Source organism: Cricetulus griseus, chromosome 5 (assembly GCF_003668045.3).
Source record: "Cricetulus griseus strain 17A/GY chromosome 5, alternate assembly CriGri-PICRH-1.0, whole genome shotgun sequence".
NCBI classification, from domain to species: Eukaryota; Metazoa; Chordata; class Mammalia; order Rodentia; family Cricetidae; genus Cricetulus; species Cricetulus griseus.
The window spans coordinates 88,218,764-88,246,716 of record NC_048598.1 but is presented as its reverse complement, the minus strand read 5'-3'; the positions used below and the strand labels follow the sequence as shown (position 1 = coordinate 88,246,716).

At 44.1% G+C, this 27,953-nt stretch overlaps 1 protein-coding gene across 1 annotated transcript in view; it reads right to left on the bottom strand.

Annotated features, from left to right (window-relative positions):
• Prkce (protein kinase C epsilon) overlaps positions 1 to 27,953 on the bottom strand; it is a 515,489-nt gene that overhangs the window by 45,023 nt on the left and 442,513 nt on the right. The gene's annotated exons all lie outside the window — the stretch shown is intronic.

Sequence of the window (27,953 nt, the reverse complement as noted above, 5' to 3'; positions counted from 1 at the left end):
GCTGGCCAGAGAGCCATAGGGACATTGGCTGTGGACAAAAGAGTAAGAGCAGGCCCTCAGTCCCAGTCTGGTGCAGGATTTCTCCCCTTTGGCACACGTTGGGGAGGAACTTCTCCCTTGTGCTGGCTGTCCTGATAATTGCAGAATGTTTAGCACCATCTATGGCTCTATTACTAATCTTATCTACTTAGCATAGCCAAAAATGTCTCCAAACATGCCAGATGTCCCTGGTAGGACTTCTAGCTGACAACCATTATTCTAATGGAAGTCACAGTGACCATGATCAAGTCATGGCTCTAAGATTGCCAGGCTCAGATCATTAAGCCATACGGAAAGGGCCTAAAGTATCCGTTTTATTACCCTAGCTGAAATAACCCCAGTAACATTTGGCATTATCAACCCACCTTTGAAAGCAGATGGGGAAACTGAGACTCAGAAAGGGGTAACTTGCCTGTGATCATCTTTACAGAGTGTGTCAGATGAGTTAGGTTTTCTGCCTGGTACTAAGAGCCAAATTCCTTTGGGCTGGGAAAAGAAGACTGTCGAGAAGGGAACCAACAGGGCCTGAGAGGTCACAGCTGCTGTCAGGGACGGACTGATTTAGAGGCAGGATGGCATAACCAAGGCTCCCCTGGGGCAGGAGCACAGACTTCTTCCAGAAAAACCAAAGGATGTCAAGAAAGGAAATTCCCAAACAATATACTTAAAACCCCTATAAAGCTCACTTGATGAGAAAAACAAACTAAAGGGTAGCAGTTAGTTTTGGTGTGTGTGTGTGTGTGTGTGTGTGTGTGTGTGTGTGTGTGGCGAGGGGTGGGGGGGGGGAGCTTGACTTCTAAAACTATGTTTGTCACTTTACCAGTAAGTAAAAATGGGAAAAGGGGGTGTCCTTTAAAACAAGCTTGCTGTGTGGTAGATAAAGGCTGGTGGTATAAAGAAAGTCAGTATATGAATCTCTTAGTATTGACAGTCTGTCCTGGGGGCTGGAGAAGATGGCTCAGTGTTAAGAGCACTGACTGCTCTTCCAAAAGGCTCCGGGTTCAATTCCCAGCACCCACATGGCAGCTAATCACTGTAGCTCCAGGAGTTCTGACAACTTCACACAGAAACACATGCAGGCAAAAACAACTATGCTTATAAAATAAATAATAATAATAATAATAATAATAATAATAAATGAATCTGTCTTGGTGACAAGACAAGACAAGGTCAAACTGTACTTTGAACAAAAGTATGCTTTAGCTAGGCATGGCGGCGCACACGCCTTTAATCCCAACACTTGAGAGTCAGAGGCAGGCAGATCTCTGTGAGTTTGTGGCTAGCCTGCTCTACATCAGTGAATTCCATGCCAGCCAGGACTTCATAGTGAAACGGTCTTAAAAACAATATGCTTTTGAAATGTTGTTAAAGATTTTTGATTTTTGTATGTGTTTATCTCTGTGTGGTTTTCTGCATGTGAGTGCTGTGACTGCAGATCCAGAAAAGGTCCTTGGATACGTTAGAGTTGGAGTCACAGTTGGCTGTGAGCTGCCTGATATGAGTACCAGGAAAAGAACTCAGGTCCTCTTCAAGAGACCTATGTGCTATTAGTCACTCTGCCATCTACCAGCCCTATGTGTTAGCTTTGTGCTTTGTTTTGATCCTTTTCTCTCTGTGATGCTAAGAGTGGAACCTTCGACCTTTGGCAGGCTAAGTACACTCTCTACCTATGAGTTACAGCTCCAGGTAAATGCTTTTAATATATGACAAGAACCAACTGCAGAGAGTGCTAGTAAAATTTAGGACAACTCAAATAAGCCTTTTGTGACTTCACCTCCCCGGAGTGTGGCTGTGTGAGAATCCAATACTTATATGATGATAGCTTATGAATAGAAGTCATTAGTTCTCCATGCAGTGAGGCGAGCTGCCAAGTGCCTCCCACCTCCCCATTTCTGATAATTAAGTTTGAAGGGAGATATTTCTGGTTATAAGCCCTAACTCCGCTGCTTCTCATCTGGATAAGAGTGAACAGCCCTGAGTATCGTCCTGGATTCATTACCGCATGTGTTAAATTGGGCCTTAGTTGCTGTGACTGAAGGAGGGAATGATGGGTGAAAGCACTCTCTAGCGGCACTTCTGTCTTTCTTGGGGGTCTTTGAACAATCCAAATTGAAAATGCACATTCCCCAGCTATAGGGTAGAGCATTGATTTCATAGCGACTTTTGATTTGGAAAGTATTTATTATGTCCTACTTTGCATAAGCACCAAGTTGAGGGGAGATTTTTCCACTTAACCCAGTGAGAGCAAGCCCCAGGGCCCTCCTGTTTCTGCCTCTGCTGGAAAGACAATAAAAGTGTGGTGGGGCAGCCCTGGGAGTGGAGCTTCCTGGGTGTTAATAGCCAGGACTGATGGGGGCAAACTTCTTAGCCCATGATCGATTGTCTCTGGGAGTGTCACCATGTGGTGTTAGGTAGGAATCTCTAGGTGGTGGTGAGGGGTGACTATAAGTCAAATCTGAGAAGTTAGTAGAGTTCAGAAGTACAGATAGTCAGTGGAATTCTGAATTCCTTTTCGTGAGGCCCCTAGATTGTCATGTTTCCCATTTGGGACACTGTTCTTCTAATCTGATGGTAACTTTCCCTAGCTAGGCTATATTCCTTATATAAACCACATGGCACTTATAAAATGGTTAACACATGACTTGAGAGGTCAGAAAAAAAATGGGGGAAATGATTTTGCTTGACTTGAGATCCGGAAAGAGGAGAGCCCCTAGGAGCTGTGTGTGAATGCTCCATTCCCCTAGAATGTTCATTCCACAGATGTCAGGCCTCAGTGCCACAGAGATGACAGGGATCAGAAAAATGACTTCAGGGATGCCAAGAATTTGGATCACCAGAGAGCAGCCCCTAGAGGGAAGTGGTGAAGAAACTGCTTATTTTGGGATGACTGTGGTTATCAGATGGGAATGGAGATGCTCCTGGAACAAGTTACCTAACACCTTCATATTTCACAATATGCTCGAAAGAAAGGCAATCTTTCTCTGGTGCTGCCAAACTTCCCTCTAGTCAAATGCCCCTCAGCTACTGTTGCAAACACTGATGGCTGGCTGGCACCATTAGCCCAGCATCCTCAGAGGCAAGGACCTACCCTTTCTTTCAAAAACATTCAATCTCTCAAAGGCCACATGAGGCCAAGCTGAGAGGCAAGTGAGGTCTATCTGTCACCATAAATAGAGGCATATTTCAGTATGAAGCCTGGGAGAAATGATTTAGCATTTCATTACTAGCACCCACATGGCAGCTCATCACTGTCGGTAACTCCAGCTCTGGGAGTTCTGACACCTTCACACAGATACACATGCAGGCAAAACACCTATGCACATAAAATAAAAATAGATATTTTTTTATTTATTTTTATCTGCTCTGTACTTTTTCATAGAAGCATCTAGCCATTTAGAAGGCAAAGAATTGTCTTGTGTGTGTGGGGGGGGATGCATACGCACATGGACACTGATGAGTGTAAAGGTTAGAGGTCAACATTGGGTTGCTCCTTCAATAAGTTTCCACCTCATAATTTTGAGGCAGGATCTCTCACTGAATTTAAGAGTTAGCAAGCCTCAGGGATCCTCTTGTCTCTGCCATGGTAGGTTTATATGTATGTGGCATCTCATATCCATTGTTTTACATGGATTATGGGATACCAAACTCACTTTACCAATGAAGCCATCTCTCTAGCCTTTGCTGTCTTTTAAAAATAAGATTTAGACTTGATGTGTTTGAGTGTTTTGCCCTCATGTATGTATGTACACCACATATATGTCTGGGTCAGAAGTAGGCACTGGATCCTATGGAACTGGAGTTACAGATGACAATGATCTACCATGTGGGTGCTGGGAACCAAATTCCAATCTTCTGCAAGAGCGGCCAGTGCTATTTCCAGGCCCCAAGAATTGCCTTTTAAAAGAGATTTTTCTCCAAATGCTTTTTATGTCATGCTAATAAGCGTTAAGTCTTTAACATGTATTATGTCATTTATTCCCACCTCATGAGCCTGAGGGATTGTTGCTTTTGCTATTATTATTATTTTGGTGGACTGCCCAGGCTCATCTCAGACTCCGGAGTTCCTCACACATCCCCCTTCCCAGTGGCTGGGACTAGATGTGTGCACTACCACACCCTCCAGGAAGGGCCATTATCTGCATTTTTCTAGACGAGAAAAAAAAAGGGGGGTCTGAAGAGATTTTTAACTGATCCCTAACGCACAGGTGGCAGGAAATAACTTCCATGTGCTTAACCACTTTGCTATGTTGCCTGAGGAAAAGTCAGTGTGTCCCTTTTGTGGGACAGAGAGCACTGCTGCTACCATAGGGTGGTGGCTTCTGACTCATGGAAAGACATTTATAAGATGGAACTGATAAGCCAGACAAGGGCATTTTCACTACGTAGGCTTATCTGGAGAGAGCAGACCTTCAGATTCTATATTGACAGCTGAAAACCTAAGGTGTCAAACAGCATGCAGGTTTATAGCCAAGACAAATAACTTAGGGATGTACCTGGGGATGAAGATTTGGAATCACTGCAGAATAACTTATTTGATCGTGCGGTTAGCCAATGACTTCTTACAAATCTTTAGCAAGGAGCCAGATAGATGGCTCAGTGGATAAGAGCCCACACTTCTCTTATAGAGTACCCAAGTTGGATTCTCAATATTCACCACAGGTGGCTCCCAATTTTAGTTCCAGAGAATCTGACACCATCTTCTAACTTCTTTGAACACCTGCACTCATGTGCGACTATTCATACATATATACACACATAAGTAAAAATACATCTTTTAAAAAAATTAATAGCAAGGAAAGTACATGCTTAACTTCCTATTGTTGGAAAATGTGCTGACCCATGCTGATGGTAAATGAGCATTTATTTGTGTCCCCTGGCATGGGAATAGGCTCCAAGGCCCATTATGAAATGCATACCTAGTATCCCATCCCTTGTCAAGTTATTAGTCACATCACTCATTATCTTAGGGTTTCTATTTCTGTGAAGAGACACCATGACTATGGCAACTCATATAAAGGAAAACATCTAATTGGGTGGCAGAGGTTTCCATTATTATCATGGTGGGACAGATATGGTGCTGGAGAGGTAGCTGAGAGTTCTACATCTTGTGCAGGCAACAGGAAGTTAGCTGAGATACTGGGAGGTATCTTGAGCATAGAAGACCTCAATTCCTGCTCCCACTGTGGCACACTTCCTTCAACGAGGCCACACCTCCCAACAGTGCCACTCCCTGTGAGCTTATGGGTGCCAATTACATTCAAACTACCACACTCATCAAAATAACCAATAAACTTATCCCCCACTCACCAAGCCCTGTAAGAGTCCCATAATGTTTACCGAGTTTTACTAGAGTCTGTTTTAAGCTGGACACCAAGGGAGAAGACATAGTCTTACCTTCAAGGTGGATCCTAGGGTATAGAAGGAGACCTGGAACCAAGGCCAGAGCACTGAGTGAGGGTGGCTAGTCCCACAGCCGAAGACAGTGGGATAGCACGACTGCCCTTAGAAGGAAGCAACTTATAATTTTGCCTTTTTTAGGTCCCAGAGATGTGTAGTTCTTGGTCCACCCAACCTTTTGTTATCACAGAAAGGCCCATGCCAGCAAAAGGACCTGGAGTAACCTTCCTAGGGAACATGCCTGGATTCTGGGGGAAGTGGTCTGCAGGATCCAGTGCAGGACCAGCATTCTCAGACAGGAAAGCCAGAAAATGACCCTTGAAGCTCCTGTGTTATGAAAACTAGCTAGTGTCCATCTTCCATGTCCTGCCACATAGAGACCCACGTGCTAGGAGGTGGTTAGCACTTGCAGGTCACCTGACCTCCATAAAGAGCTGAGGAGACACAAATGGAAATCTGCACAAGTTGAGGGGGTTGTTGGGAAGGCACGTCCTCCTGCAAACAGGAGGTCACCCGAGCTACTTGGAGGCTATTAGAGGCCTTCCGAAAGGCCAGAAAGCTGAAAATGGACTGACCTCTGAAGGGACAGAAAACAGATTTTATTATTTAAGGAAAGAAGGCTCACATTTGGATTTGTTTAATTTGGCTTTGAGAGGCATTTGACTTTGGACTGTGCATTGTGTTTCAGCTGATGAGAAGTGTGTGTGTGTGTGTGTGTGTGTGTGTGTGTGTGTGTGTGTTCATGGTTTGTTTTTTGAGCTATACATTTTCCCCCACTCCCCTTCTCTCCTTTCCTCTCCCCTTCCATCCTCCTACCCTGCCCCCCATGCTCCCAATTTACCTAGGAGATCTTGTCTTTTTTCCCTTTCCTAGGCAGATAGCCACATATGTCTCTCTTAGGAGTCCTCTTTGTTAACTAGGTTCTCTGGGATTGTGGCCTGCAGGCTGGTTGTCCTTTGCTTTATGTCTGGTATCCCACTTATGAGTGAGTAGGTATTATATTTGTCTTTGTGGGTCTGAGTTAAGGAGGGGGATACATCTTGAGAGGGTGAGGCAGGCTAAGATTTCTCATCTTCACCAAGGAGGAGACAGTCAGATAGTCGCACTTGAGTGCAGCTGCTCCATTTGATGATTTTACCTGGTGTTTATTGTGTGCCAGAGAGCTGTAGGCTTCGCAGTGAGGTCAAGGGCAGACCAAGTTCTACCTGTACTCCCAAGTCTAAAGACACCTCAGAGACTTCTAATAGGGCGTAGGATTCACTGGTCATGTGGGAAGGTTTGTAGGGAAAAATGAGCTTGTGGGAGATCCAGGAGGAAGGCGAGTGGTTTGAGAAGAGGACTGAACAGACCTGGGAAGCAAGCACAACACTGGGCCACCTGCGTTTCTGACAGAGCATCGAGGGAGGGAGACTGTGTCACCTGGGAGTCCTGAGGCAGAAGTGTAACCAAGAGACATGGTCAGTCAGTGACAGCATTCCTCAAGATAGAGATAGAGATTCAGAGTCTCTTTAGCGGGGAGAAAAGGCATTTGTTCTTAAAGCAGTGGTTCTTAACACGTCGACCCTCCTTTAATACAGTTCCTCATGCAGTGGTGACCCCAACCATAATTTTCCCTTTTACTTCAAAACTGTAATTTTGCTACTGTTAGGAATCACAATGTAAACATTTCTGGAGATAGAGTTTTGCCAAAAGGGTCACCACCCACAGGCTGAAAAACCACTGCCTTAAAGGGATTTGTTTCTTTCTAAGCTTTGAGAGTCCAAATTAGAAATAATAAATAAACTAGGGGTAAATCTCGGTAGCGGCATACTTGACAGCATGCCTGAGGCCCTCCTGAGTTTGATACATAGCACTTCAGACACAAAGCAGAATCCTGTGACTTAGTTCATGGTAGCAGAAGTTACATGTTTGAGGACTGTCCTATCAGACGAATAGAGACTTTATATGCCAAGGCTGGAACAGGGCACAGCCTTAGGAAAGAATAGAGTCATGAACCTCAGAATGTGGAGATAGGAGGGGATTTCCAGAATGCCCCAGGGAAAATAAGAAAGGAAAGCAGTAACTGCAAGTGACCCGGAGTGACACTCTTAGGCAAGGTGACAACAGCAGCAGCACCCCAAGGGAAGACCCCCCCATCCTCCATTCAGAGAATCCTTGCTGGCTCTGTGTTCTCCATGCCCTGCTGGTTTTCCTCCACAGCTACCTCCTCCAGGCTGGCCCTGAGAAGCTGTGCTCTGGGCCCCCTTCACCCAACCAAGACTCGTGGCTTCTGGCTGGCTGGCTGACTGCTCCCAGGCAGCATCTGAACACTGGGCCTTTGTTTTCACTGTCTTTTCATTAAAATCTATCCTTCTCCAAACCATGGGCTCTTCTGGATGATTTGTCCCAGTTCTGTGTCAATGGACTCGGGTAGACATACAAGACTTCAAATGTAACTTCCCCAGGTGCCCTGTGGAGTAGGAAGGAGTCACAGAGCCTTGCTTCCTCAAGGACAAGTCTGGTAGCCACTGCCTTACCCTATCTCACAGGCCACTACTCACCCACCCCCACTTTTAAACTCCACAGCCTCCTCAGAGCAGTGTTTGGATTGTCTCTGTACTGTTCATAAGATACAGAGAGAAGAGCTTTGGGGGCATGACAGTGGAATGGTTCTCATCCTGCCCAGGTATGGGTGAGGAGGCAGGAGCAAGGCACCTCTCCACCCCCACAACCCTGTGTGAGTAAGGTATAGAATGGGCTCCACTAAGTCAGTAAGTGCATTAGTGTTAGATCTTGGACCCACTGCCAGTGGCCTCATATATTGTCCCAGTCACACCATTGCCACCTATATTAAGGGAGTCTAGTTTGGTCTTATGCAGGTTCTCCATTTGTCAGACCTGAGTCAATGATCTCTCACTAGCTCTGGTCTCTAGCTCTTAATTTTTAAATGAAGCTAGCATGTAGGATTAAGTCAAACCAAATAGAGAAAAGTGTCAAGATTTGTGAAAAGAACATCTCTCAGCAAGAACACAAAGTGACTTAGGCGACCCTTGATGGCTCAGAGCTTTGACAAGAAAGTCCTTTAACATTCTATCCTAAGATAAAAAAAAAAAGTCATGAGAAGTGTTATGGCTCAAAGAGACACTTCACTGGAAACTAAGGAGGAGGTTAATTCCTGTGAGGATGTTCCAGGCCATAGGTACTCTTGGAAGCTCTGTCTTTGCAGCATATTAACCCTTAGCTAGTGTTATTTATAAAGTGAAATTAGTGAGAGTATCTTATAAGGGTGACTGACTTTTGACTTCTCTGGTTACATTGTCCTCTGCAAAGTTCACATTCAAGAACTGCACAATCAATGTAACAAGAAGAAGAAGAAGAAGAAGAAGAAGAAGAGGAAGAGGAAGAGGAAGAGGAAGAGGAAGAGGAAGAGGAAGAGGAAGGAAGGAAGGAAGGAAGAAGAAGAAGAAGAAGAAGAAGAAGAAGAAGAAGAAGAAGAAGAAGAAGAAGAAGAAGAAGAAATACAAGAAAAGTCTCATTGTTTTAAGTTTCTAATTTTGTGTTATGTTTTATGTCTCTGGCTGCACTTGGCTCATGGGCTGCAGGCTAGACAGCCATGACTGTCTCCTGTACTAACAGACCAGATCAAAAAGCTCTCCATTACCACACTGTTCATCTGCTCTGGTGCAGGATGGAAAGGGAGTGGGGGAGGGGGAGGAAGAGGGGAGTCAGACTGGTTATAGCCACATTCTCAAATAAGTCAATCTTAGCTATGAAGGAAGTCCCCTCTGATTTAACCCTTACAAAATAGTGGCTTGATGTCAACCATTTCTCCATGCCATCTTGTTTCCTAACACAGTTTGCCATTGCCCAGTGGGAAGTCTTTCTGTTTGGTGGAGTGAAGGCAGCTTTGATTCATGAATCTTAAAGCCAGCTAGATCTTTAACTGAATATGGTACAGTGTAGCCTTTTGCCATATATAATGGCAATAGTAATCATAATAGTAATTATTTATATAGCATGCTATATATATAATAAACATGAGGTGTGTAATATATGATATAATAAATATAGATGTACAGATCTGAGAGAGAACACTACATGTTATTTATATATATAATAATGTATATCATTGTACAATAAAGTTGGTACTTACATGGTATGAGAATAAGCTCTCAACACACAGACAACACACAGCTCTCAACACACAGGACAACACACAGCTCTCAACCTTTCTGTCTCATTTATTAGTCATATACACAGTTATGTGTTGCTCAATGACGGGACATGTTTGGAGAAGTGTGCCACTAGGCAATTTCATTTTTGTACAGACATCATTGATGGTACTTTACACAAACTAAGGTGGCTACCACAGTGATAGATGACACTCTCCAATGGGTCTACCATTATACATGCAGTCTGAAACTGAAACTTTGCTGTCTAGGATATAGCTTCACTTTATTCCTTGTATAATAGGGCAAACACAAAATAAAGCATACTTTCAATAAGATAAATTGCAATTTTGTGTAGCATATATATATATAATAGATTAGGTGCTGTAAGTTCTCATATGTGTATATATGTGTGTATATAAACACGCAGTAAATTATATGTATAATATAGAGTACAATTATATGCAACAACTGTTTAGATTTATATATTTTTATATATATTCTATGTAATACATGTACATTCAGTGTATATATTATTTAAAATCAACAAGCAAGTCCTTATCAAGTGACTTAAACTTCTTGTTGGACCCTTCCCAATTTTCCATTTTTTTTTAACCAACCTGATAGTTTATGGAAACAACAATGAAAGCAATTACTCCTGAAAATTCAAAAGGAGACATACTGAAGTTTGTCTTCTCATCAGGCTGGAACAAAATTACCATTTTCACGCACTAACAGTCCTTAATGGAGCTTACACAGATAGACATTAATTTTCTAATCTGTGTATTGCCAGAGATGTGCTGTTAAGATAAACACCCACAGCCATACCTGCTCCACTTAGAAACATAAATGTTCTGATTTAATGGAAAATCACTGCGGGCACAAGTATGAACTGTAAAACAATTAAACTAATAAATCCAAATGCCAGCAACTCCAGGTGAGTCTTGCAACATCTAAAGAGTTGCCAGTCTGTGGAGTCTGCCTTAGGCCCTGGAGAGGCGGGGGCAAGGGGCAGGCACAGGCAGAGACTGGGGTGCTCTCCAATAAGAAGCCAAGGCTGGCTGCAATCTCTGGTGAGACAGAGCCAGTAGGGTTAGGATAGAGGCTGTCCATGAGTGATAGGTTTGCCTGCATCCTCTCATATGGAATGAGTCATTCACCCATGTAGTCAGGAATTTACAGAATAACCACTGTGTGACACACACTTGCTCTTGGCCTTATGGAAACAAGGTCTCTGTCCTCATGGTGAGTATATGTTAGAACCAGAAAACACAGCTGCTACAATACATAATGTAATGCCTAGGCTAGGGTCACAATGATGAGAAAGCCACAGGCCATGGTGCTCAATGGCTGCATTTGCTGAGCATTTGCTAGTGAGCTCATTTGACTGACATGGGTCCTATCATCACTACAGTTTTGTTTTGTTTTGTTTTTCGAGACAAAGGAGGCGGGGCTACAGTGTCTTCCTACAGGGTTTCTCTGTGTAACAGCCAGAGAACTCGCTCTCTAGACCAAGCCAGCCTCTAACTGATCCACCTGCCTGTGTCTCCTGAGTGCTGGGATTAAAGGAGTGTACCACCAACACCCAGCTATCACTTGAATTTTAGAGATGACTAATGAAACTTTATGAAGGTGGACCCCATCTCCCCCAAAGCCCCCAAAGCTAATACAGAGGCAGGGACCCCCCACAAAATAAAGTGTAGAGCCCATCCTCTGTGTTGGTCTGGGCTGGGTGGTGGAAGAGATCAAAGAGAGCTGTTGCTTGCACTAGTCTCTGTCTTCTCCGCTGGTCCACACTGCTGGGTTCCAGGAACAGTTTAGGAGGTACTGGATGCTCAGCTGCTCTCCTGGTCATCTCTGAAACTTTTTGCTCAGAAGTGCGTGCTTCTCTGGCCCTGAACTTGATACATTTACTCATTTTCTTATTGTTTGTGTGCACGGCGAGCACATGGGTGTACACTTGTCCCACAGCACACATAGGGAGGCCAGAAGTCAATGGGCAAGAGTTAGCAGTCTCCATCTGCCGTGCAGAACCCAGGTGCCAAACTCGGGTCATCTTGGTGTTGATGGTACTCCTCATGGTCAATCAGGATGGGGGGGGGGATGCTTAGAAAACTGGTGAAAAGACCTGGGTGTGTTGTGGAATATTATTTAAGGTGTGTTACTTGTTTATGCTGTGGAGCATTTGTTTAATGATGTAAACGTGTGTGGATTTTTTTTTTTTTAACTCTGTGAAGCTGTGATTCTTTGCCTGTCTAAAACACCTGATGGTCTAAGAGCAAAGCTGAAGAAATGATAGGTGGGGCTGGCAGGCAGAGAGAATAAATAGGAGAAATCTGGGAGGGAGAAAGAGCAAGAACAAGGAGAGGAGGACATCAGGGGCCAGCCAATGTGCCGCAGAGCCACCAAGCCACACAGCCAGCCATGGAGTAAGATGAAAGTAAGATATACAGAAGAGAAAGATAAAAGCCCTGAGGCACAAGGTAGACAGGTTAAGAAAAGCTTGCTAGAAATAAGCCAAGCTAAAGCTGAGCATTCATAAGTAATGATAAGTCTCTGCATGTTATTTATTTGGAAGCTGGGTGGTGGCCCCCACAAGAGAAAAGAACAAAAGACCAGAAGAATAAAAACCAACAAGAACATTTTGGGGTTTCAACGTGGGGCTAGAGTAAAAGAAAAAAGCAACTTCAGGAATGGGAATTCCCAGGATGCCACTAAGGGGTTACAATGACAAAACTGCCCAAGACTGAGTAGGAGAATGCTACACATCACAGATCTGCCATTAATGACATGTGACAACAGTCACTTAATCTCATAGAGCCTCAGGTTCCTAATCTATAAAATGCAGATAACAACTTCAAAAGCTTCCTGTGATGCCTAAGTGAGGTAAAATGGGAAGATTTAAAGCCATTCCTGGCACAGAGTAGTGCTTGGCAAGTGTTAAGGCTAATTCTTGTTCATAAGCAGTTTCCAAAATAACATTCAAAAAGTCTGCTTTCTTACTCTCCTTTAGCCAGGGAAATACTTGTGTGTGTTACCACAGGCAGATTTAAATGCCTGCCCCTTTTTTTAGACTAACTACTTTGCAAGTCCAACAACAACTACAAAACCAAAAGACAAAACCCAAACAAGGAACGTAAATGAGGCATCAGAGGTGTAGCATGGAAACTGTAGGATGGTGGCTGTCTCTACCAGAGAAGTATCCTGGCATCGTAGGGTGGTGGCTGTCCCTACTGACACAGTTTTGTCTTAATTTGCCATGTTAGCAGAGTTTGTCATAGGCCTGAGTTTACCTCTATGTGAGAGCTGTGGAAGCAAAGGGCATGCTGAGGCCAGACCACTTTGATACTCTGTGGTTTTTGAGGCAGTGGCATGAAGGCCACGAGTCCTGTGTCCATGTCTAAGACACATGGCTGTCTCTAATCTCCTTGTTCTTGCTCGTTTCCCACTGATTTTCCAGCTTTCCTGGTGTATCTTGGAGCTGCCTCATGGTTTTCCAGAAAACTACTTTGCTGCATAAGTGAGTTATAACTTTGAGGAACCTGACCAAATCCCTCACCTCAGGCCAAACTGAAATCCCCTTGGCTTCCTTGCTAGCATGGGGCCCATGATGGCTGTGTCTTACTATCTGAGGAGACAGTGTCCTGCATTTGAGATTGGAGAGGCCCTGTTGGCCATCATCCCCACAGCACAGGTAACTGTTAGTCCCCTATTATGTAAGGGTTGAGCCTAATACAAGCAGTCAATGGCCAACATGATCAACACTGACAAAGCATTTGGCTTCCATACTGAGAGGACGTAGGGAGAAATGTTAGTCATTCAACTTATCATAAACACTCAGAACAGAGTTCTCAACCTGTGGGTCTCTGACCCCTTGGGTGTCATGAATGACCCTTTTACAGGGATCTCCTAAGACCATCAGAAAACAGAGATATTTACGTTACAATTCCGAACAGTAGCAAAATTATAGTTATGAAGCAGCAATGAAAATTTTATGGTTGGGGGTCACCACAACATGAGGAACTGTATTAAAGGGTCGCAGCATCAGGAAGGTTGAGAACCACTGACCTAGAAGCTGACAGGAATCAACCTTAGGAACAGGGCACAATGATACTTTCCTATACTTACTTAAAATAGAATCTAAACAGTTGTTTCTACTCCAACTTCAAAAATAAAAGAAAATATTGAGTTTATTATCACAATGCAGAGGCGTCGTCATGCAACGGCCTCTCTTAAAAAAGATTCTGAGAATCCCGGATTTTAATCATCTGTGGACAAAATATCAAAGATGAATTGCTCAAGGGCAAGGATCAGCAATGCTGAGATGCATAAACCTGAAAGCTAAATAAAGAATCGAAACCGAAGTAGCAGAAGACCCACAAAGGTCCAGGTCCACAGGCTTTCTGACCCTTGAGATTTTCTTTTCTCCTTTCCTATGTGCTTCTCAACTTTGAGGCTAAAGGTCTTGGAACTTAAAATAGCTCTGACCCTGACTCTAGATTTTGAGCTCGGCAACACCCAGGACACGTGTGTCAAAAACCAAATCACTGCAGTGTGCTTCCTTATCCCTGTAGCCCTTCTTAGGGTACCCTGGCCTGTGCTCTGGGGTACCGATTCCCTGCCTCCATGCCTCTGGTCTCCCAACACTCACACATTCTCCCAGGCATCTCCACTCTCCCTTATGAATGCTCATGGGAACGGGGGTAACTCCATTTTGTCAAATACTTTCATCGGCCACATTTGCACTATGCCTTTGGAGGCAGAACACAAGAAAATGAAGACAAAAGCACATTTAAGAAAAATGCTTTATTAAGTTAAATGAGACATATGGACTTGAACTCAAGTGTCAAAAGGATGCAAATGTAAGCATTTGCTTTGAGCTCTTCTCCTTAGCAGTGACTCTCATCACTTCCTGCAGGAAGCATGTGTGAACTTCCTGTAGTGAGGTTTAATGCCGCTCTTATGGGTTCAAGTCCCCTGGACCCTCCCTGTTATAGAACTCATCACAGGAAATGGGAAGGTCATTACTGGTCACTGAGGCCCTCAAAGAAGGGGTAAGGAACACAGTCAGGCTTACCTGAGAGCACCCGTCCATGGCACAATAAGCTCTTAGTAAGTATTTAGTATCTAGGAATGAAGAAGGTCCAAGAAGAGACCCAGAGAGCTCTTCTGGGTAGACCAGGGTCCACCTCCAAGACACTGTGGATTACTTGCTGAAAGACACCCGTTAAGGATTTTTTCTCTTGGAAACTTAATGTTGCCTGTGCTCAAACTTTGATGCCAAGCTAACAAAGCAATACTGCCTGGAACACACAGAACAAGCACCAACCTGCTGGATTAATAGTACCTAGCTTGGCAGTGCCGGGCCTGCTGCGTAAGTCTGTACAGATGAACTGTTTTGAGTAATTTCTAATCATTTAATATGAGCTCTCTGCTGACACAGAGACAACCGGATCAAGACAACCGGATTTCAACCCACATCCATTTCATGATGGCAGCAATTGTATGATGTGTAATGGACTCTTGAGTTTCATGACTGTTTGATTTAAAGTGTGTTATGAGTGACTCATGCCATAGGCTGAACATTTGCTTTCCTCGGGGGTGTCATTACTCACATAAGCACCTCTATGCTGCTAAAGGTTAGTTTTGTTCGTGTTTATTGGCAGTTATGGATTTTGGGGAAAAGAAACTATCCTAAGACACAGAAAATAGTCCATATATCAGTAGCATTCATCTTAATAAAGTGACTAATTTGATTCCCTCTTCATGACATCTCCCAGGGTGAGCCTCCTGCTTACCTCCTACTCATGGTCTACATGTCAGAGCCAAACTCTGGTTCCATAACCAGACCTCAGAAGTTTTCTCCCTCTCAGACAACCTGATTCTCATAAACTCAGATATTTGCTTTAAATCTAGTCACTGTCATTTAGAATAAACATAGTGACCAATATCCACTTGTTTGAAAGATCTTTCTAGAGAATCATATGGCCATGCCTTTTTTTTTTTTTCCTGCTGGTTTTGGATCGCTGAGTTCTACATATTGGATGAGCTGCCACAGAGATCCTCAATTCATTGCCCTAAATACTTTCCCCAAAGATATTTCTATGAATATTTAGATAAATGCAACTGAAAGTCAATAAAATGCATAGCTTCTTAATTTAAAAAGTTATTTTATTACTTATGTATGGGTATTCTACCTGCATGTCTATGCACCACTTGCAGGCCTGGTACACATAGAGGCTAGAAGGGGACATTGGATCTGCTGATACTGGAGCTACAATGGGTTGTGAACCACTATGTGGGTGCTGGGAATCAAACCTACATCCTCTGAAAGAACATCCAGGGCTCTTAACCATTAAGCCATCTCTCCATGGATCCAGAGATGATGTGTTGGGAACAAGGAAGCCCCAACTCATAAGGCCATGGATTTATCAGATCATGAAGGTCTCTAATTATAGAGAATAGGCATAAAGTTATAGGGTAGAGCCCATCGAATTGATCAAGTAAGATTTCATTTGGGAAGAGAGTCTCAATGTTTATATAAATATCAATTGACTACATTGGCTATTTGTTAACAGGAGATCTCTGGGGTCTGGAGAAGTGGCTCAATGGTTAAGAACACGTTACGATAAATGTTTCCGCCAAAAGCCGCCTGAGCCCCACCGCCACGTGTGAGCTTCACGCCAGCTGCCCGCCCGAGTTAGGCCCAAATGAATACATAGAAATTTGTATCAGGTTCAAAGCTGCTTGGCCAATGAGTAGGATTCCTCATCTGTTAGCTCAGTCTTAATTATCATAAATCTGTATATTTTATAAGACTTATCTTATCAGACGCCTTATCGGTGTCCCTCCTTGCTGGTGGATCACATTGTGCTGCTGGAGGAGGCGAAGGGGAAAGAGAGGACCCTTCCTGTTTCTCTTCGCTCAAATGAGTCTCCTTGTTATGTCACTTCCTGCCTAGATCAGCACTTCTCTACTACATTTCCCAGAATCCTCTTTGACTCCTAGTCCCGTCTAACTTGCTGTCTCTTTGGCCAAACAGTATTTTTTTTAACAATCAATAAGACAAACATACACAGTACATTCCCCATCAAACACACGTGGCTCTTGGTTCCCAGCACGCACACAGTGACTGAAACAACCATCTGTCACTTCATTTCCAGAGGATCTGATGCCATCTCCTGCCCGCCTCCCAAATACTGTGCACATCTGGTGCACCAGCATACACACAGGCAAATCACCCACATACCTGAGAAAAATAACAGTTTCTAAAAAGGGAATACCTCCAGATAATTTTCTGATGGTAGTCAGTATGTCTCAAAGACAATGCCTAAATGAAAATAACAACAGTGTCATTCATTTGACACAAGTGTCTCTTCATTACCAAACAGTCCAATGTCACTGCTAAGGGCTGGGGTGTGGCTTAGTGTAGAGCACTTGAGCCTAGTGTGTACAAAGCTCCAGGCACAAACCCTAACATCACACAAATAAAACAGAACCAAAATAAACAAAGGAAAACACAGTTGGGTGGAGTTACTCAGTCCCACTCTGGGTGTGTTTCCCTTTAATTATTAATGTATATTATAAACAACTGTTTGTTCATTAACTATCTGACAACTTTGGGTTTGGAAAGGCACAATCCTTTCCACTAACTACCTTAGAGCCTTGAAGATCGAATAAGATCAATTAGAACCTACAAACCACCCTGTTCGATGTTGACCTACGGGGTCCAGCAGTTGTAAACAGATAAATGCACTTATCTGCTCAGCTCAGTCATCCCCACTTTGGTGTACTGCTCGGGACACCCTTCCCCCACTCCTTCATCCTCATCGCCTCATGGTCCCTCATTTTGGCCTCAGAAAGGCCAGTTACTGGTCCTCAGCTGGAGGCAACAGCTTCAGACTTGAAAGAGTATGTGAGCTGCTTATCTTTCTACTCTGTGTTTCCTTTAAGTGGTGTACAGACAAAAAAAGAAAACAGAGAGCCTCAAGTGTTTTCCTTTGTAAAGCTTTTCCTTGCCTTGTATTCACTTTTTTTTTTTTTTTTTGCCTGTGAACTTGAGTCAACTTGCTTTTTTAAAGGTTAAGTGTACATGCCAGAGAGTGGTTTGGCAACCACGAACATTGGACAGCAATACTGTCACATTGACCATCAGCAAGGTAGCTTGGTGAAGGGTTCCAGAACCTTTCTTCAAATTTTACTAGGGAGGACAGAAACCAATTTTCCATGCAGAATTGGTTTGACAAGGATGCTTCTAGTTAGTAATGGGGGTAAATGCTTGTTGGTGCAGGACTAAAGAAAACAGAATCAGGTGCTAGAAAGACGGCTCAGTTGTCAAGAGTGCCCGCTGTTCTACCAGAAGACCTGGGTTCAATTCCCATCACCCACATGCTGGCTCACACCTGTCGGTAACTCTAGTTTCAGGGTTTCTGTCACCCTCACACAGACATGCATGCGGGCAAAACACCAATGAACATAAAATAAATTATATATTTGAAAAAAGAAAAACAAAATCAGGCTCCAATGCATCACTGGGGACATATTGCTCCCATGCATCGACTGGGGACAAAGTTATGTGTAGGAGTCCCTGAAGCTGTGCATGCTTAGCTATTTTCATATCAAATATAAGTACTGACATGCTCCAAATGTCTGGTGCTAGCAACCTTTATATTAAAAATAGTGGACAAGAGAGTTGGCTCAGTGGCTAAGAGTGCCTCTTATTCTGAGAGCCTATGTTCAATCCCCAGTACCCACATGGTGGCAACTGTCTGGAACTCCAGTTCCAGGGGATCCAGCACCCTTTTATGGCCTCCTCAAGTGCTGTTTGCATGTGGTACACAGAAGTATATGCACACAAAACACCCACATACATAAAGCAAAAATATATAAATCTCAACTTTTTCTTTAAATTAAAAAACAAAGGATGAACAAATGAGTGCCAGACATAGTCATACACGACTATAAATGCCACCACCACTGGGGTGGCAGAGGCAGGCCACTCTGAGTTACATGCCAGTCGGGCTTATGTAGTAAGACCTGTCTCCAAACATAGAAACAAACAAACAAACAAACAAACAAACAAATGAAAAATAGTGAGCATGCTCATCAATTCTCTATCAATCAACTGGCCAATTTTAGACATTCCCTTGTAAATCAAGACTATGCCAGGTCTTATAAATTCCCTGTGGGTACTTGTAGCATTTCAGGCCTCCTATGTGTGTGTGTGTGTGTGGTGGGGAGGGGTGGGAGTGGGGCTGTATACACCAGGCAAGAGATTGCAGGAATCTGATCTGCTTGTGGGTATCAGAGACAGGGAGAGATTGTTCTAGAGTGCCTGCTGTCAATGCAGGGCGGAGCCCCTTGCAGAGCTTGTGGACAGTCTTCTCCAGACTAATCTTATGCCATAAACTTTTCAAGGTAGTCTGGCTCCAACAGGCCATAAACTACGAAATGTCTACAATGAGCACGCCAAGGTGGAAACGAAAGTCATCTACCTGTGTATTCTTGATCTTTTAAACCCCAAGAACACGGAACCACTGACTGGTATAAATGTCTCATAAAACATGCTGAGAGGATGGGGAAATGAAGACACTCTGGTCAAATCAAGGTTTTCAGGTAAAAATGACTTTAAAATACTTTTGTTTGTAGCAAACTTTATGTGGCAAGATGGGTTTCCTTTGGGGTAATGAAACCAAGTGGCTCCAAAGAACACTGTTCTGACTTAGATGGTGGCCTTTCCTCTCTGGCTAAGTTGGGGTTTTAACTGCCTTCTGGATATAGGTAAAGCATTGGCCAGTCACAGACCACAAGTGGTAGAAAACAGCTATTAATATGCTAATATTAATATACTAATCAGGAACATAGGCTATTCTAGTTTTTACAGTGTAGATTAATTATTTTCCTTGACTTAATGTTTAAGGGTGTGTGTGTGGGAGACGTTTGGGTTTTCAAAGGTGGTGGTATCCTTTGGAAGCAAGTTCAATACCCTCTAAGAAACTAAGTCATAAGAAATTGTCTCCTGGAGAAAGGAAAGGAAGTGACAGGTGGAAGTTTCTGCCTTCTGCCTTCTCTGACCTTTGAGGATTTAAAAAGCCTCCACCAGTTTGATTAGACTCTGAAGGATATGTCAACTTGTACATCCAGCTGTGTTCTACATAAGGTCCATGGCAACAAATAAGACGAGGACAATCACATAATCCTAACCTGGGAGCTAGAGCCGGAGTTTTCTGCCTGGGTCCTGTCTCGGTAGCTGGTGTTGAGAGCCCTCTATTGTGGGGTCCCCTCTGTGGTGGGGCCCCTCTCTGTTGTGGGGTCATCCTGTTCATGGCATAATCATGGCCTTCTTGACCTCCATCCTCTCAATTAGAGTGTGCACCCCACCCCACCCTCATCTCTGCCAGGTTCCAACTACCCAAGTGTCTCCAGATATTGGCATCTGTCATCCCTGGTATCTGAGCACCTCTGTGCAATGGGACCTGCAAGGATTACCTGTTCTCATGGAGAGGTGAAGAAAAATGGCCATCTCACCACATAAAGAGTGTCGACAGTGAGTTCAGTACATTTTCTCCAAAACAGGGCAGGTACTTAAGTAAATTCAGCTTCTACCTGGGCTGGGGAAGTGAGTTTCCTAAGTCTTTTGCAGTCCTGCCAGCATCTCCTGGGATTTTATCAACAAAGAAGACTCAGGGCCTCCCAGGTGGACCCTAGCATCTCCTAAGGGATGCCCATGCCCTGAAAACTACCAGGGTACCCACCAAGTGAAAACCAGAAGAACCCAAGATGTCCAAAATGGGCATTCTGAAAGAGACATCATTACAGACATTGACAAGCAACAGAAACAGTCCTGAAGCCAACATAAAGATGTCCTAACTAAGGGCTAACAAGATAGTGTGTGATGTGTTCTCATCTGTCCCTATTAGTTCCCCTTTGGTGGGAATCTAGCTTTCCTCTCCTCTCCTCCCCTCCCCCACTTCTCTTTTTTCTATCTCCCCCACCTCTTGACTCTTAGACAGGCCCAGGCTGCTCTTGTACTTTGTGTCCAAGGATGACCTACCACTTCTGATTTTCCTGCATCTACCTCCCAAGTGCTGGGATTACAGGATCATGAAAAACATTGCTGGGGACCAAATGGCTTTGTGCTAGACAAGTGCCCAGACCCCTGAACTACACCCCAGACTGAACCAAACATTTTCTTCTTTGAGAACAATCCATGTGTTTCTCAGTCAGGCTTGAAAGGCCATCTTAGCAGGTGTGGCTTCACCTGCTAAGCAGTGATAGTTTATCTAGGATAGTAATTATGAGCAGTGATTCCTCTCCCAGCATAGGGTATAGGGAGGCATCATGCTAAGAACCCCGAACCTATCCTGGACAGATGAGACATGGAAAGAATTTGGAATTCATGAACCCCCCAGCTCGATCAGCCTAACTTTAAACTAGTGGCTGTGTGTATACACTCACAGAAATTTTACTGATGAAGATTTTAATGCTTCCTTCCCTTTCTCAGTTGTAAAGATTAAGTGACAACATTTAGCCAGAATAAGGAATGCCCTAAAAAGAACTAATTGTCCAACTTGTTTCTACTGCTTAGGAAGGGGCAGTGGGGGTGGGCCGGGGAGCCTTGTTTTTCTTTCTTTTTTTTTTTCCTCTACAAAAATAACAGAAGGAAAGCTGCTGCTGTAATCAACCTCGATTGAGGCATTTCCTGCATTTTTATATCAAGCTGGTTGTTTTTTTTCCATTACATACCCAGTGAACTCCAGTTAGGTCAAGACTGGAGAAAAACAGGACCAATTAGGCCTCTAAACCCGCAAATCTGCCTACTTAGCTCTGCTAATTTTATCGTGTTGACTGTAGGGTTTCAAGCCAGAGACAGGAAAACCTTGGAGGGCTGCTGCTCTCCTGGGAGGGCGGATCCCAGCACTTCCTCCTCTACTCCTAGTCCATCTCATCGCCAGCATCCCAAGAAGGAGCATTTGCTCCATCTACTGCAGGTTGCCCGAATGAGAAGATCTTAGATCAAGTCCCGCTACAGGAGAGGTTCCTGGGCTGCCAGGGCAGTGACCGGGCTGATTCCTGAGCCTCGAATGCCAGAGTTTTCATACCTAGCTATCTCCCTAAGAAGGACAAGGTGTTCATACCTGTGCCATCCTTCCATGTCTAGCTTTAGCTAAGGCCACATCTCTTGTTTTCTTCAGAGCCCCAGGCTGCCTCTGGCTCTTCAGAATCTCTTTGTTGAAGCCAACTACTAAGCAGTAAGCATCACATAGCAACTCACTGACCTTGCCTTTTGTTACTTTAAAGCTTTCCACAAATCCCCACCCTGCCTCAAACATATTTATTAGGGGGCTGGAGAAATGGCTCAGTGGTTAAGAGCATGTACTGCTCTATTAGAGGACTGGCGTTTGGATCCCAACCAGCATAGGGTATTTCATAAAGATAGGGAACTCTAGCAATTGGGGATCTGATGCCTTCTTCTGACCTCTGTGGGCACACAAACACACACACACACACACACACACACACACACACACACACACACACACACACACACACACACACACACACCCATGGAGGAGGGGGTGTTCCAGAGTTAAGAGTATGTAGTTCTCTTTCAGAGAACTCGTTTGGGTCCCAGCATCCATACATGACTTACTGCCTGTAACTCTAACTCTAGGGGATCCCGTCTTTCTAGGCTTCTGCATTCATATGTACATACCCCTCCCAAACGCATACTTAAAGATAAATCTTTTTAAAATTAGTTATTTACGTTTATTTGTATGTGTGTGTGTATGCACGTGTGTGTGTGTGTGTGTGTGTGTGTGTGTGTGTGTGTGTTTTCATGCATGCATATGACTGTACCACAGGATGCATGTGACAGCCAAGGGACAACTTGCAGGAGTCAGTCTTCTCCCATGTGTTTTAGGGATCAAACTTGCTTTGGCAGAGCAGGAAGAAAACATCTCAACTTGCGGACTATATCACAGGCTGTCTCTGCATTTTTATAGTCACATTCAATACTTGGCTTACAGTCCCAGATCACACCATGTTAGTCCATGTGGTGTTCCCACGGTGGCCAGGACCTAGTCTGTCTTCAGGGCTTTTCTGAGAAGCTATGACAACCTTCTTTACCAATTTGAGAGCACTACATAGTCGTAAAACAGATCTCTGGTCAACTTAGGGTACTTTCTCCACCTTGACACATTCTTCCTGGTGGGTGGAATCCATGTGGATCCCTCTGAGCCATGCTTGACTGTTTTGTGGGAGCCATTACTTTATCTTTGTTTGTTTGCTTTTGAGAAAGGCTTCTCTGTAGCTTTGGAGCCTATCCTGGAACTTGCTCTGTAGACCAGGCTGGCCTCGAACTCGCAGAGATCTACCTGCCTCTTACTTTATCTTCTTAAATGACAGAACCACTGAGGAGTTTCAACAGGTGTTGACTACACAATGCTGTCCTTTCGGTTGACCCTCTGAGATCACTGGCTCAGATAATTTATTTTTCAATTCTCCACGCCACTTACTAACATTTTCCCCTTGGGTGTTCCCATTAATCCCCGTGTCCTGTGTAATTCAGCATCACAGCTTCACAGACCATTAGAGTTGGCATTGACCTCACAGGGGAGAGGATGCCAGCCAGCCTGGAAGCGTTTTTTTTTTACAGGAATTAACAATGCTCCTTAGCTTGCACAGTTACTTCAGGTGACGCTACTCATCAAACACAGGTAGATGGACATTGGAGCTCAAACCTGGTACCCTCAGCATCACCCTCACAGCCCTCAAGTGCCTGTCTGTAACCTGACTCCAAGTCAAGGTGTTTAAAGGGGTAACAATCACCCACTATGTGTTTTCCCCAAGCATTCTTCTGCCAACAGTCACCGTGACCACAAGCACAAAGGCAACAAGTTTTTAAATTATTTTAACTTTTAATGACTTGTTTTATGTGTTTTGTCTGCACATATGTCTGTGTACCACTTGTGTGGTTGGTGTTGGAGGATAATAGAAGAAGGCATCAGATCCCCTGAAACTTATCTGTCATGTGAGTACTGGAACTGATACTGGGTCCTCGAAGAACAGTAAGGGCTCTTAACCGCTGAACCACCTCACCAACCCCCTACCCCAGTTTTTAATGACAAAATGGAAGGTCAGAAAGGAAAAACAGTGCATAGCTATGTGTGGAGGCAGGGTTTTGTGTGTCAACTTGACACAAGCTAGAGTCATCAGAGAAGAAGGAGCCTCAGCTGAGGAAATGCCTCCATGAGATCCAGCTGTGAGGCATTTTCTCAATTAGTGATCAATGGGGAAGGTCCAGTCCATAGTAAGTGGTGCCATCCCTGGGCTGGTTCCTGGGTTCTATAAGAAAGCAGGCTGAGCAAGCCATGGGAGCAAGCCAGTAAGCAGCACCCCTCCATGGCCTCTGCATCAGCTCCTGCATCCAGGTTCCTGCCCTGCTTGAGTGCCTGTTCTGAGTTCTTCCAATGATGGACTATGATCTGGAAACATAAGCCAATTAAACCCCTTCTTCCCCTGTTTGCTTTTTGGTCATGGTGTTTCTTCAAAGCAACAGAAACCCTAACTAAAACTGTGCATCCTACAGCCAGGCTGCAGGTGGTCCTTCCCAAAAGGTACCATGAGAAGCATCAAGGGTTCTGACTATTTGATTTCCAGGCTTTGTGAGATTTCTTTCAAAATCAGTTATTTCAAAGCCATCCCCACATGTGTACACACACACACACACACACACACACACACACACACACACACACACACACACACTGGTACTCATGCAGAAATCAGAGGTCAGCTATTGGAAGTTGCTTCTCTCCTTCCACCATGTGGGTTCCAGGGAATGAACTCCAGACATCAGGCTTGGTAGCAATCACCTTTCATGCTCTGAACTTCTCTTTCCTTCCTTCCTTCTTTCTTTCTTTCTTTCTTTCTTTCTTTCTTTCTTTCTTTCTTTCTTTCTTTCTTTCTTTCTTTCTTTCTTTCTTTCTGAGTCAGGGTTTCTCTATGTAGCCCTGGCTTTCCTGGAACTCATAATATAGACCAGGCTGGCTTCAAACTCACAGTGATCCTCCTGCCTCTGCCTCCTGAGGGCTGGGATTAAAAGATGTGCACCACCACCACATGGCTCTGGCTTCCCTTTCTGTGGAAGTTTGAATAGGAATGGCTCCCATTCACTCACATGTTTGAATGCTTGACCATAGGGAGTGGCACGATTAGGAGGTGTGGCCTTCTTGGAGTGGGTGTGGCCTTTATGGAGGAAGTGTATCACTGGGGCTAGATTTGAGGTCTCAAATGCTCAAGCCAGGCCTAGTGGGTCACTGTCTCTTCCTGCTGCTGCCTGCTGATCCAGACGTAGAACTCTCAGCGACCTCTCTAGCACCATGTCTGCCTGCGTGCCACCATGCTTCCTGCCATGATGATAATGGACTAAGCTTCTGAAACTATAAGCCAGTCCCAACTAAATGTTTTCTTTTGAAAGACTTGCCATGGTCATGGTGTCTCCTCAAAGCAATAGAAACGCTAACTAAACCCTTTCAATGACAGAAGGACCCACCATGCAATCGTTTGGGCTTCCCAAGTGCAATGGCTTCCTGCTAGCCAGCTATATTTTCCCTTTCAGAACCAAGTTTCTAGTGCATGTCTCATTCACTACTCCCCTTCCTCTAATTTCAGGACTGGATGTTCTACTCTGATTTTTTTCCTGTCCATCTTTCAGGGATCATTTCTCTTTCAAAAAGTATCCTTCCTAGAAGCTGTTTCTTTGTTAAGTCACAAGCAAAAGTCTCTGGCAAACCCCAGGGGAAGTGGAGACAAGAGTGTGGACCATACACCTGCCTAGGAAGCAGAAGAGAGCTGCAGGATATTGGCATAGGACAAGTCCCAGAAACTGAGGGTGTCACTTGACATCATCTGAGGACAGAGGAGAAGTTCTGTGGGATAGGATCAGGAAACATCTATGCAGAGTACTGATGGGGGATGTCCTTCTGTATATATGTTTCTCTTATTGGTTGATGAATAAAACACTGTTTGGCCAATAGCCAGTAGAGGCAGGAGGACAGTCAGGGCTAGGAGACGAGAAGAATTCTGAGAATGGTAGGCAGAGAGGGACCTTGAAGAGTTGCCATATAGCTGCCAAAGAAGTAACAGGTCCGGACCTTTCTCCAGTAAGCAAAGACCATGTATAAATACATAGATTTATAGAAATGGGTTAATAATTAACACAGAGCTAGTCAATAATAAGCCCTAGCCATCAGCCAACAGTTTTATAACTAATTTACCATCTGTGTGTTTCTTTTGGGCTGAGAGAAGCAGTGGGACCAGGCTGGAAAGAAAACTACAGCAACAGAGGACTTCACTTTCCCATTTCAGAACTGTTCCAAGATGCCAGCAGGACCAGGCTACCTCAGCATCTCACCAAGCTCTTTTTCATCTTTCTCAATCATCCAATTTTATTTGAAAGTAGGATGAAAACAGTCAGGCCATGGTTACCAAATGGCTTATTGGTCATGGTGATGCCATAGATTATAATATAGATTATTGCCATAGTTTATGCCTACATGTGCACACTACTCACAGAGATGTTCCTCAAAGAATCTAGGCTTCTCAGGTTGGTAACAAACACCAATTGTCCAAGTTACTCTGCACAGCCCTAAACCAGGCACATCAGTGCACCCGAGAGGAGAACTCATGGTCCTCGATATCCAATCCATGAGTGGGCAATTTAGCTGGAAACTCAACACGTGAGGAAATATTCTGAGTCTGAGCAAGCAGTGGATCCCTACCCACATGGGAACTCCCCAAAGCTACTAGGCATGGTTTTACTGACCTTCTGAGGAAATTGCATTCAGATCCTCCTACTCTTGTGAGGAAGAGCAAGCCCCTGCCCTCTAAAGCTTTTGGCCTTTGGTTGGCTAGGAGCCACAAGTTCCAAATGTTGAGGAATATTTTTTGGGGGGGAGGGAGGGTTCGAGACAGGGTTTCTCTGTGTAGCCCTGGCTATCCTGGAACTCGCTCTGTAGACCAGGCTGGCCTTGAACTCACAGAGATCCATCTGCCTCTGCCTCCCAAATGCTAGGATTAAAGGTGTGCACCACCGCCACCTAGCTTTGGTTGTTTTTTATTGAAGAAAAAAACAAATATGAAGAAGCAAGTATCAGGGATAAAAGAAAAGAAGGCAAGGGGCTGCAATATCCTCTCTGAGCTGAGTTCCCTGGAGCATCCTTTATGATGGGTGGTAGCTACAGAGAGGAAACTAGCCTGGGTCTGGTTCCAGAGAGGTTCTAATTATAGCTCAACCTTGCTGCAATCTGCTCCAAAGCACTGTCGTCTTATTCAGCCTGGCACAGGGAACATGGCATCTGTGGAGTGAGCAGTGATGCACACAGGTATTTCCACAACTGAGGGACCTGCACGCCAGCATTTCCCACTGATGGTACATGCACAAGTGCCACTTAGATGATAAAGGGCCCCCTCCCAGGCTAGAGAATCCTGGGTAGTCTGCAGGAAAATGGGCTTTTGGGTGCTTTGCGTTCCTCAGTTTGTCCTTCCTGCCATGTGATTGGTGGTTTGTATAAATCTCAGGGCAACCCTGGCTGGGTCAAAATTTTCCACTGCATTTCAAGGAGTAAATATTTCTTTGTGCGAGAGTTGGCTTTTCAGGCTCTCCTTAGCAATGGTGACTACTTCTTGGGAGCCTGGAGGGAGTGGAAGGCAGCGTGTACAGATAGAAGGGCGGGAGGCTAGGAGATAGCGTCTCAGCTGACGGCTGAGCTCAGACAACTCTGTTGGGGTTTATTAGCACTGGAGATAGGTCATTTCTTTACTCCTTTATCCATGTAGAAGCTGCCAGTGCCTGGCACTGAAGCTGCAACTACCTTCCTCCAGGAGCCTTATCAGGTAGAGCAATGGGCCAGCAGTGTGACCCCCAAAGAGAGCCACTAAGAGCAGGCCAGAGTCTAGTCAGTCCAGGGGTCCTGGGGATCCTCTGTGACATATGATCTTAGGAAATAGGATCTTGAAGTATATATATATATATATATATATATATATATATATATATATATTCCAATCTCTCTCTCTCTCTCTCTCTCTCTGTGTGTATTCAAATATTTTTCCAAAAAGTCTGCCTTCTAGGCCTTAGTAATATAGAAAATTGCTAAAATTCTCTCTATATACAAGTGCACATGTATGAAATACATAAAACATACATTGCCATTATTCTTTCTCATATATATATATATATATATATATATATATATAAGACATATAGCATAGATACTACATATCCATATGTCCACATGCATATGCTGAGCTGATACAAGTACACTAGAATTCTCAGTGATTCATAAGACATGAAAATGTGACCCC